Raw genomic sequence first — 12,521 nt, 5'->3', positions numbered from 1 at the left:
GAATAATAGAGATTTTTTACCGTGGGATGGCAAAACCACAGTTATTGTTTACTGGGGTATACCACACTTTTTTAAATAGAGATATTTGCGGCTGAACAGTGAGCGACACACTCATACTGCTTTTTTTTTAGATACCAAAGGCCCAAAACTGGATAGTACAGTGAATTGTCCCGTGGAACTGCGAAACCACACTGGGATGTCGGGCCTACACAAGACTATTTTCAACAGATATATTTTTGTGACACAACAGTCAGGAGACACTACTGTTTTTCTTTACGGAAAAAACTACCAAAACCTGAATAATAGAGATTTTTTACCGTGCGATGGCAAAACCACAGTTATTGTTTACTGGGGTATACCACACTTTTTTAAATAGAGATATTTGCGGCTGAACAGTGAGCGACACACTCAAACTGCTTTTTTTTTAGATACCAAAGGCCCAAAACTGGATAGTACAGCGATTTGAACCGTGGAACTGCGAAACCACACTGGGATGTTGGGCCTACACAAGACTATTTTCAACAGGTATATTTTTGCGTCACAGCAGTCAGGAGACACTACTGTTTTTCTTTACGGAAAAAAACACCAAAACCTGAATAATAGAGATTTTTTACCGTGGGATAGCAAAACCACAGTTATTGTTTACTGGGGAATACCATACTTTTTTAAATAGAGATATTTGCGGCTGAACAGTGAGCGTCACACTCATACTGCTTTTTTTTAAGATACATAAGGCCCAAAACTGGATAGTACAGCAATTTGACCCGTGGAACTGTGAAAACAAACTGGGATGTCGGGCCTACACAAGACTATTTTCAACAGATATATTTTGTGTCACAACAGTCAGGAGACACTACTGTTTTTCTTTACGGAAAAAACTACCAAAACCTGAATAATAGAGATTTTTTACCGTGGGATGGCAAAACCACAGTTATTGTTTACTGGGGTATACCACACTTTTTTAAATAGAGATAATTGCGGCTGAACAGTGAGCGACACACTCATACTGCTTTTTTTTTAGATACCAAAGGCCCAAAACTGGATAGTACAGTGAATTGACCCGTGGAACTGCGAAACCACACTGGGATGTCGGGCGTACACAAGACTATTTTCAACAGATATATTTTTGTGTCACAACAGTCAGGAGACACTACTGTTTTTCTTTACGGAAAAAACTACCAAAACCTGAATAATAGAGATTTTTTACCGTGGGATGGTAAAACCACAGTTATTGTTTACTGGGGTATACCACACTTTTTTAAATAGAGATATTTGCGGCTGAACAGTGAGCGACACACTCAAACTGCTTTATTTTTAGATACCAAAGGCCCAAAACTGGATAGTACAGCGATTTGACGCGTGGAACTGCGAAACCACACTGGGATGTCGGGCCTACACAAGACTATTTTCAACAGATATATTTTTGTGTCACAACAGTCAGGAGACACTACTGTTTTTCTTTACGGAAAAAACTACCAAAACCAGAATAATAGAGATTTTTAACCGTGGGATGGAAAAACCACAGTTATTGTTTACTGGGGTATACCACACTTTTTTAAATAGAGATATTTGCGGCTGAACAGTGAGCGACACACTCATACTGCTTTTTTTTTAGATACCAAAGGCCCAAAACTGGATAGTACAGCGATTTGACCCGTGGAACTGCGAAACCACACAGGGATGTCGGGCCTACACAAGACTATTTTCAACAGATATATTTTTGTGTCACAACAGTCAGGAGACACTACTGTTTTTCTTTACGGAAAAAACTACCAAAACCTGAATAATAGAGATTTTTTACCGTGGGATGGCAAAACCACAGTTATTGTTTACTGGGGTATACCAAACTTTTTTAAATAGAGATATTTGCGGCTGAACAGTGAGCGACACACTCAAACTGCTTTATTTTTAGATACCAAAGGCCCAAAACTGGATAGTACAGCGATTTGACGCGTGGAACTGTGAAACCACACTGGGATGTCGGGCCTACACAAGACTATTTTCAACAGATATATTTTTGTGTCACAACAGTCAGGAGACTCTACTGTTTTTCTTTACGGAAAAAATTACCAAAACCAGAATAATAGAGATTTTTAACCGTGGGATGGAAAAACCACAGTTATTGTTTACTGGGGTATGCCACACTTTTTAAATAGAGATATTTGCAACTGAACAGTGAGCGACACACTCAAACTGCTTTTTTTTTAGATACCGAAGAACCAAAACTGGATAGTACAGCGATTTGACCCGTGGAACTGCGAAACCACACTGGGATGTCGGGCCTATCCAAGACTAATTTCAACAGATATATTTTTGTGTCACAACAGTCAGGAGACACTACTGTTTTTCTTTACGGAAAAAACTACCAAAAACTGAATAATAGAGATTTTTTACCGTGGGATGGCAAAACCACAGTTATTGTTTACTGAGGTATACCACACTTTTTTAAATAGAGATATTTGCGGCTGAACAGTGAGCGACACACTCAAACTGCTTTATTTTTAGATACCAAAGGCCCAAAACTGGATAGTACAGCGATTTGACGCGTGGAACTGCGAAACCACACTGGGATGTCGGGCCTACACAAGACTATTTTCAACAGATATATTTTTGCGTCACAACAGTCAGGAGACACTACTATTTTTCTTTACGGAAAAAACTACCAAAACCTGAGTAAGAGAGATTTTTTACCGTGGGATGGCAAAACCACAGTTATTGTTTACTGGGGTATACCACACTTTTTTAAATAGAGATATTTGCGGCTGAACAGTGAGCGACACACTCAAACTGCTTTATTTTTAGACACCAAAGGCCCAAAACTGGATAGTACAGCGATTTGACCCGTGGAACTGCGAAACCACACTGGGATGTCGGGCCTACACAAGACTATTTTCAACAGATATATTTTTGTGTCACAACAGTCAGGAGACACTACTGTTTTTCTTTACGGAAAAAACTACCAAAACGAGAATAATAGAGATTTTTAACCGTGGGATGGAAAAACCACAGTTATTGTTTACTGGGGTATACCACACTTTTTTAAATAGAGATATTTGCAGCTGAACAGTGAGCGACACACTCAAACTGCTTTTTTTTTAGATACCAAAGGCCCAAAACTGGATAGTACAGCGATTTGACCCGTGGAACTGCGAAACCACACTGGGATGTCGGGACTACACGAGACTATTTTCAACAGATATATTTTTGTGTCACAACAGTCAGGAGACACTACTGTTTTTCTTTACGGAAAAAACTACCAAAACCCGAATAATAGAGATTTTTTACCGTGGGATGGCAAAACCACAGTTATTGTTTACTGGGGTATACCACACTTTTTTAAATAGAGATATTTGCTGCTGAACAGTGAGCGACACACTCATGCTGCTTTTTTTTAGATACCAAAGGCCCAAAACTGGATAGTACAGCGATTTGACCCGTGGAACTGCGAAACCACACTGGGATGTCGGGCCTTCACAAGACTATATTCAACAGATATATTTTTGTGTCACAAAAGTCAGGAGACACTACTGTTTTTCTTTATGGAAAAAACTACCAAAACCTGAATAATAGAGATTTTTTACCGTGGGATGGCAAAACCACAGTTATTGTTTACTGGGGTATACCACACTTTTTTAAATAGAGATATTTGCAGCTGAACAGTGAGCGACACACTCCAACTGCTTTTTTTTTAGATACCAAAGGCCCAAAACTGGATAGTACAGCGATTTGACCCGTGGAACTGCGAAACCACACTGGGATGTCGGGACTACACGAGACTATTTTCTACAGATATATTTTTGTGTCACAACAGTCAGGAGACACTATTGTTTTTCTTTACGGAAAAAACTACCAAAACCTGAATAATAGAGATTTTTTACCGTGGGATGGCAAAACCACAGCTATTGTTTACTGGGGTATACCACACTTTATTAAATAGAGATATTTGCGGCTGAACAGTGAGCGACACACTCATACTGCTTTTTTTTTAGATACCAAAGTCCCAAAACTGGATAGTACAGCGATTTGACCCGTGGAACTGCGAAACCACACTGGGATGTCGGGCCTACACAAGACAATTTTCAACAGATATATTTTTGTGTCACAACAGTCAGGAGACACTACTGTTTTTCTTTACGGAAAAAACTACCAAAACCTGAGTAAGAGAGATTTTTACCCTGGGATGGCAAAACCACAGTTATTGTTTACTGGGGTATACCACAATTTTTTAAATAGAGATATTTGCGGCTGAACAGTGAGCGACACACTCAAACTGCTTTATTTTTAGACACCAAAGGCCCAAAACTGGATAGTACAGCGATTTGACCCGTGGAACTGCGAAACCACACTGGGATGTCGGGCCTACACAAGACTATTTTCAACAAATATATTTTTGTGTCACAACAGTCAGGAGACACTACTGTTTTTCTTTTCGGAAAAAACTACCAAAACCTGAATAATAGAGATTTTTTACCGTGGGATGGCAAAACCACAGTTATTGTTTACTGGGGTATACCAAACTTTTTTAAATAGAGATATTTGCGGCTGAACAGTGAGCGACACACTCAAACTGCTTTATTTTTAGATACCAAAGGCCCAAAACTGGATAGTACAGCGATTTGACGCGTGGAACTGCGAAACCACACTGGGATGTCGGGCCTACACAAGACTATTTTCAACAGATATATTTTTGTGTCACAACAGTCAGGAGACTCTACTGTTTTTCTTTACGGAAAAAATTACCAAAACCAGAATAATAGAGATTTTTAACCGTGGGATGGAAAAACCACAGTTATTGTTTACTGGGGTATGCCACACTTTTTAAATAGAGATATTTGCAACTGAACAGTGAGCGACACACTCAAACTGCTTTTTTTTTAGATACCGAAGAACCAAAACTGGATAGTACAGCGATTTGACCCGTGGAACTGCGAAACCACACTGGGATGTCGGGCCTATCCAAGACTAATTTCAACAGATATATTTTTGTGTCACAACAGTCAGGAGACACTACTGTTTTTCTTTACGGAAAAAACTACCAAAAACTGAATAATAGAGATTTTTTACCGTGGGATGGCAAAACCACAGTTATTGTTTACTGGGGTATACCACACTTTTTTAAATAGAGATATTTGCGGCTGAACTGTGAGCGACACACTCAAACTGCTTTATTTTTAGATACCAAAGGCCCAAAACTGGATAGTACAGCGATTTGACGCGTGGAACTGCGAAACCACACTGGGATGTCGGGTCTACACAAGACTATTTTCAACAGATATATTTTTGCGTCACAACAGTCAGGAGACACTACTGTTTTTCTTTACGGAAAAAACTACCAAAACCTGAGTAAGAGAGATTTTTTACCGTGGGATGGCAAAACCACAGTTATTGTTTACTGGGGTATACCACACTTTTTTAAATAGAGATATTTGCGGCTGAACAGTGAGCGACACACTCAAACTGCTTTATTTTTAGACACCAAAGGCCCAAAACTGGATAGTACAGCGATTTGACCCGTGGAACTGCGAAACCACACTGGGATGTCGGGCCTTCACAAGACTAAATTCAACAGATATATTTTTGTGTCACAACAGTCAGGAGACACTACTGTTTTTCTTTACGGAAAAAACTACCAAAACCTGAATAATAGAGATTTTTTACCGTGGGATGGCAAAACCACAGTTATTGTTTACTGGGGTATACCACACTTTTTTAAATAGAGATATTTGCGGCTGAACAGTGAGCGTCACACTCATACTGCTTTTTTTTTAGATACCAAAGGCCCAAAACTGGATAGTACAGCGTTTTGACCCGTGGAACTGCGAAACCACACTGCGATGTCGGGCCTACACAAGACTATTTTCAACAGATATATTTTTGTGTCACAACAGTCAGGAGACACTACTGTTTTTCTTTACGGAAAAAACTACCAAAACCCGAAAAATAGAGATTTTTTACCGTGGGATGGCAAAACCACAGTTATTGTTTACTGGGGTATACCACACTTTTTTAAATAGAGATATTTGCTGCTGAACAGTGAGCGACACACTCATACTGCTTTTTTTTAGATACCAAAGGCCCAAAACTGGATAGTACAGCGATTTGACCCGTGGAACTGCGAAACCACACTGGGATGTCGGGCCTTCACAAGACTATATTCAACAGATATATTTTTGTGTCACAAAAGTCAGGACACACTACTGTTTTTCTTTACGGAAAAAACTACCAAAACCTGAATAATAGAGATTTTTTACCGTGGGATGGCAAAACCACAGTTATTGTTTACTGGGGAATACCACACTTTTTTAAATAGAGATATTTGCGGCTGAACAGTGAGCGTCACACTCATACTGCTTTTTTTTTAGATACCAAAGGCCCAAAACTGGATAGTACAGCGATTTGACCCGTGGAACTGCGAAACCACACTGGGATGTCGGGCCTACACAAGACTATTTTCAACAAATATATTTTTGTGTCACAACAGTCAGGAGACACTACTGTTTTTCTTTTCGGAAAAAACTACCAAAACCTGAATAATAGAGATTTTTTACCGTGGGATGGCAAAACCACAGTTATTGTTTACTGGGGTATACCAAACTTTTTTAAATAGAGATATTTGCGGCTGAACAGTGAGCGACACACTCAAACTGCTTTATTTTTAGATACCAAAGGCCCAAAACTGGATAGTACAGCGATTTGATGCGTGGAACTGCGAAACCACACTGGGATGTCGGGCCTACACAAGACTATTTTCAACAGATATATTTTTGTGTCACAACAGTCAGGAGACTCTACTGTTTTTCTTTACGGAAAAAATTACCAAAACCAGAATAATAGAGATTTTTAACCGTGGGATGGAAAAACCACAGTTATTGTTTACTGGGGTATGCCACACTTTTTAAATAGAGATATTTGCAACTGAACAGTGAGCGACACACTCAAACTGCTTTTTTTTTAGATACCGAAGAACCAAAACTGGATAGTACAGCGATTTGACCCGTGGAACTGCGAAACCACACTGGGATGTCGGGCCTATCCAAGACTAATTTCAACAGATATATTTTTGTGTCACAACAGTCAGGAGACACTACTGTTTTTCTTTACGGAAAAAACTACCAAAAACTGAATAATAGAGATTTTTTACCGTGGGATGGCAAAACCACAGTTATTGTTTACTGGGGTATACCACACTTTTTTAAATAGAGATATTTGCGGCTGAACAGTGAGCGACACACTCAAACTGCTTTATTTTTAGATACCAAAGGCCCAAAACTGGATAGTACAGCGATTTGACGCGTGGAACTGCGAAACCACACTGGGATGTCAGGCCTACACAAGACTATTTTCAACAGATATATTTTTGCGTCACAACAGTCAGGAGACACTACTGTTTTTCTTTACGGAAAAAACTACCAAAACCTGAATAATAGAGATTTTTTACCGCGCGATGGCAAAACCACAGTTATTGTTTACTGGGGTATACCACACTTTTTTAAATAGAGATATTTGCGGCTGAACAGTGAGCGACACACTCAAACTGCTTTTTTTTTAGATACCAAAGGCCCAAAACTGGATAGTACAGCGATTTGACCCGTGGAACTGCGAAACCACACTGGGATGTCGGGCCTACACAAGACTATTTTCAACAGATATATTTTTGCGTCACAACAATCAGGAGACACTACTGTTTTTCTTTACGGAAAAAACTACCAAAACCTGAATAATAGAGATTTTTTACCGTGGGATGGCAAAACCACAGCTATTGTTTACTGGGGTATACCACACTTTTTTAAATAGAGATATTTGCGGCTGAACAGTGAGCGACACACTCATACTGCTTTTTTTTTAGATACCAAAGGCCCAAAACTGGATAGTACAGCGATTTGACCCGTGGAACTGAGAAACCACACTGGGATGTCGGGACTACACGAGACTATTTTCAACAGATATATTTTTGTGTCACAACAGTCAGGAGACACTACTGTTTTTCTTTACGGAAAAAACTACCAAAACCTGAATAATAGAGATTTTTTACCGTGGGATGGCAAAACCACAGTTATTGTTTACTGGGGTATACCACACTTTTTTAAATAGAGATATTTGCGGCTGAACAGTGAGCGACACACTCAAAGTGCTTTTTTTCTAGATACCAAAGGCCCAAAACTGGATAGCACAGCGATTTGACCCGTGGAACTGCGAAACCACACTGGGATGTCGGGCCTACACAAGACTATTTTCAACAGATATATTTTTGTGTCACAACAGTCAGGAACCTACTGTTTTTCTTTACGGAAAAAACTACCAAAACCTGAGTAAGAGAGATTTTTTACCGTGGGATGGCAAAACCACAGTTATTGTTTACTGGGGTATACCACACTTTTTTAAATAGAGATATTTGCGGCTGAACAGTGAGCGACACACTCAAACTGCTTTATTTTTAGACACCAAAGGCCCAAAACTGGATAGTACAGCGATTTGACCCGTGGAACTGCGAAACCACACTGGGATGTCGGGCCTTCACAAGACTAAATTCAACAGATATATTTTTGTGTCACAACAGTCAGGAGACACTACTGTTTTTCTTTACGGAAAAAACTACCAAAACCTGAATAATAGAGATTTTTTACCGTGGGATGGCAAAACCACAGTTATTGTTTACTGGGGAATACCACACTTTTTTAAATAGAGATATTTGCGGCTGAACAGTGAGCGTCACACTCATACTGCTTTTTTTTTAGATACCAAAGGCCCAAAACTGGATAGTACAGCGTTTTGACCCGTGGAACTGCGAAACCACACTGCGATGTCGGGCCTACACAAGACTATTTTCAACAGATATATTTTTGTGTCACAACAGTCAGGAGACACTACTGTTTTTCTTTACGGAAAAAACTACCAAAACCCGAAAAATAGAGATTTTTTACCGTGGGATGGCAAAACCACAGTTATTGTTTACTGGGGTATACCACACTTTTTTAAATAGAGATATTTGCTGCTGAACAGTGAGCGACACACTCATACTGCTTTTTTTTAGATACCAAAGGCCCAAAACTGGATAGTACAGCGATTTGACCCGTGGAACTGCGAAACCACACTGGGATGTCGGGCCTTCACAAGACTGTATTCAACAGATATATTTTTGTGTCACAAAAGTCAGGAGACACTACTGTTTTTCTTTACGGAAAAAACTACCAAAACCTGAATAATAGAGATTTTTTACCGTGGGATGGCAAAACCACAGTTATTGTTTACTGGGGAATACCACACTTTTTTAAATAGAGATATTTGCGGCTGAACAGTGAGCGTCACACTCATACTGCTTTTTTTTTAGATACCAAAGGCCCAAAACTGGATAGTACAGCGATTTGACCCGTGGAACTGCGAAACCACACTGGGATGTCGGGCCTACACAAGACTATTTTCAACAAATATATTTTTGTGTCACAACAGTCAGGAGACACTACTGTTTTTCTTTTCGGAAAAAACTACCAAAACCTGAATAATAGAGATTTTTTACCGTGGGATGGCAAAACCACAGTTATTGTTTACTGGGGTATACCAAACTTTTTTAAATAGAGATATTTGCGGCTGAACAGTGAGCGACACACTCAAACTGCTTTATTTTTAGATACCAAAGGCCCAAAACTGGATAGTACAGCGATTTGACGCGTGGAACTGCGAAACCACACTGGGATGTCGGGCCTACACAAGACTATTTTCAACAGATATATTTTTGTGTCACAACAGTCAGGAGACTCTACTGTTTTTCTTTACGGAAAAAACTACCAAAACCCGAAAAATAGAGATTTTTTACCGTGGGATGGCAAAACCACAGTTATTGTTTACTGGGGTATACCACACTTTTTTAAATAGAGATATTTGCGGCTGAACAGTGAGCGACACACTCAAACTGCTTTATTTTTAGATACCAAAGGCCCAAAACTGGATAGTACAGCGATTTGACGCGTGGAACTGCGAAACCACACTGGGATGTCAGGCCTACACAAGACTATTTTCAACAGATATATTTTTGCGTCACAACAGTCAGGAGACACTACTGTTTTTCTTTACGGAAAAAACTACCAAAACCTGAATAATAGAGATTTTTTACCGTGCGATGGCAAAACCACAGTTATTGTTTACTGGGGTATACCACACTTTTTTAAATAGAGATATTTGCGGCTGAACAGTGAGCGACACACTCAAACTGCTTTTTTTTTAGATACCAAAGGCCCAAAACTGGATAGTACAGCGATTTGACCCGTGGAACTGCGAAACCACACTGGGATGTCGGGCCTACACAAGACTATTTTCAACAGATATATTTTTGCGTCACAACAATCAGGAGACACTACTGTTTTTCTTTACGGAAAAAACTACCAAAACCTGAATAATAGAGATTTTTTACCGTGGGATGGCAAAACCACAGCTATTGTTTACTGGGGTATACCACACTTTTTTAAATAGAGATATTTGCGGCTGAACAGTGAGCGACACACTCATACTGCTTTTTTTTTAGATACCAAAGGCCCAAAACTGGATAGTACAGCGATTTGACCCGTGGAACTGAGAAACCACACTGGGATGTCGGGACTACACGAGACTATTTTCAACAGATATATTTTTGTGTCACAACAGTCAGGAGACACTACTGTTTTTCTTTACGGAAAAAACTACCAAAACCTGAATAATAGAGATTTTTTACCGTGGGATGGCAAAACCACAGTTATTGTTTACTGGGGTATACCACACTTTTTTAAATAGAGATATTTGCGGCTGAACAGTGAGCGACACACTCAAAGTGCTTTTTTTCTAGATACCAAAGGCCCAAAACTGGATAGCACAGCGATTTGACCCGTGGAACTGCGAAACCACACTAGGATGTCGGGCCTACACAAGACTATTTTCAACAGATATATTTTTGTGTCACAACAGTCAGGAACCTACTGTTTTTCTTTACGGAAAAAACTACCAAAACCTGAATAATAGAGATTTTTTACCGTGGGATGGCAAAACCACAGTTATTGTTTACTGGGGTATACCACACTTTTTTAAATAGAGAAATTTGCGGCTGAACAGTGAGCGACACACTCAAACTGCTTTTTTTTTAGATACCAAAGGCCCAAAACTGGATAGTACAGCAATTTGACCCGTGGAACTGCGAAATTACACTGGGATGTCGGGCCTACACAAGACTATTTTCAACAGATATATTTTTGTGTCACAACAGTCAGGAGACACTACTGTTTTTCTTTACGGAAAAAACTACCAAAACCTGAATAATAGAGATTTTTTACCGTGCGATGGCAAAACCACAGTTATTGTTTACTGGGGTATACCACACTTTTTTAAATAGAGATATTTGCGGCTGAACAGTGAGCGACACACTCAAACTGCTTTTTTTTTTAGATACCAAAGGCCCAAAACTGGATAGTACAGCGATTTGACCCGTGGAACTGCGAAACCACACGGGATGTTGGGCCTACACAAGACTATTTTCAAAAGATATATTTTTGCGTCACAACAGTCAGGAGACACTACTGTTTTTCTTTACGGAAAAAACTACCAAAACCTGAATAATAGAGATTTTTTAATGTGGGATGGCAAAACCACAGTTATTGTTTACTTGGGTATACCACACTTTTTTAAATAGAGATTTTTGCGGCTGAACAGTGAGCGACACACTCAAACTGCTTTTTTTTAGATACCGAAGGCCAAAAACTGGATAGTACAGTGATTTGACCCGTGGAACTGCGAAACCACACTGGGATGTCGGGCCTACCCAAGACTAATTTCAACAGATATATTTTTGTGTCACAACAGTCAGAAGACACTACTGTTTTTCTTTACGGAAAAAAACACCAAAACCTGAATAATAGAGATTTTTTACCGTGGGATAGCAAAACCACAGTTATTGTTTACTGGGGAATACCACACTTATTTAAGTAGAGATATTTGCAGCTGAACAGTGATCGTCACACTCATACTGCTTTTTTTTTAGATACCAAAGGCCCAAAACTGGATAGTACAGCGATTTGACCCGTGGAACTGCGAAACCACACTGGGATGTCGGGCCTACACAAGACTATTTTCAACAGATATATTTTTGTGTCACAACAGTCAGGAGACACTACTGTTTTTCTTTACGGAAAAAACTACCAAAACCTGAATAATAGAGATTTTTTACCGTGGGATGGCAAAACCACAGTTATTGTTTACTGGGGTATACCACACTTTTTTAAATAGAGATATTTGCGGCTGAACAGTGAGTGACACACTCATACTGCTTTTTTTTTAGATACCAAAGGCCCAAAACTGGATAGTACAGCGATTTGACCCGTGGAACTGCGAAACCACAGTGGGATGTCGGGCCTACACAAGACTATTTTCAACAGATATATTTTTGTGTCACAACAGTCAGGAGACACTACTGTTTTTCTTTACGAAAAAAACTACCAAAACCTGAATAATAGAGATTTTTTACCGTGGGATGGCAAAACCACAGCTATTGTTTACTGGGGAAT

Source organism: Phyllobates terribilis, unplaced genomic scaffold (assembly GCF_046119375.1).
Source record: "Phyllobates terribilis strain yellow unplaced genomic scaffold, ASM4611937v1 Scaffold_1__5_contigs__length_1240528914, whole genome shotgun sequence".
In the NCBI taxonomy this organism is placed as follows: Eukaryota; Metazoa; Chordata; class Amphibia; order Anura; family Dendrobatidae; genus Phyllobates; species Phyllobates terribilis.
This window is presented reverse-complemented; position numbering follows the sequence as displayed.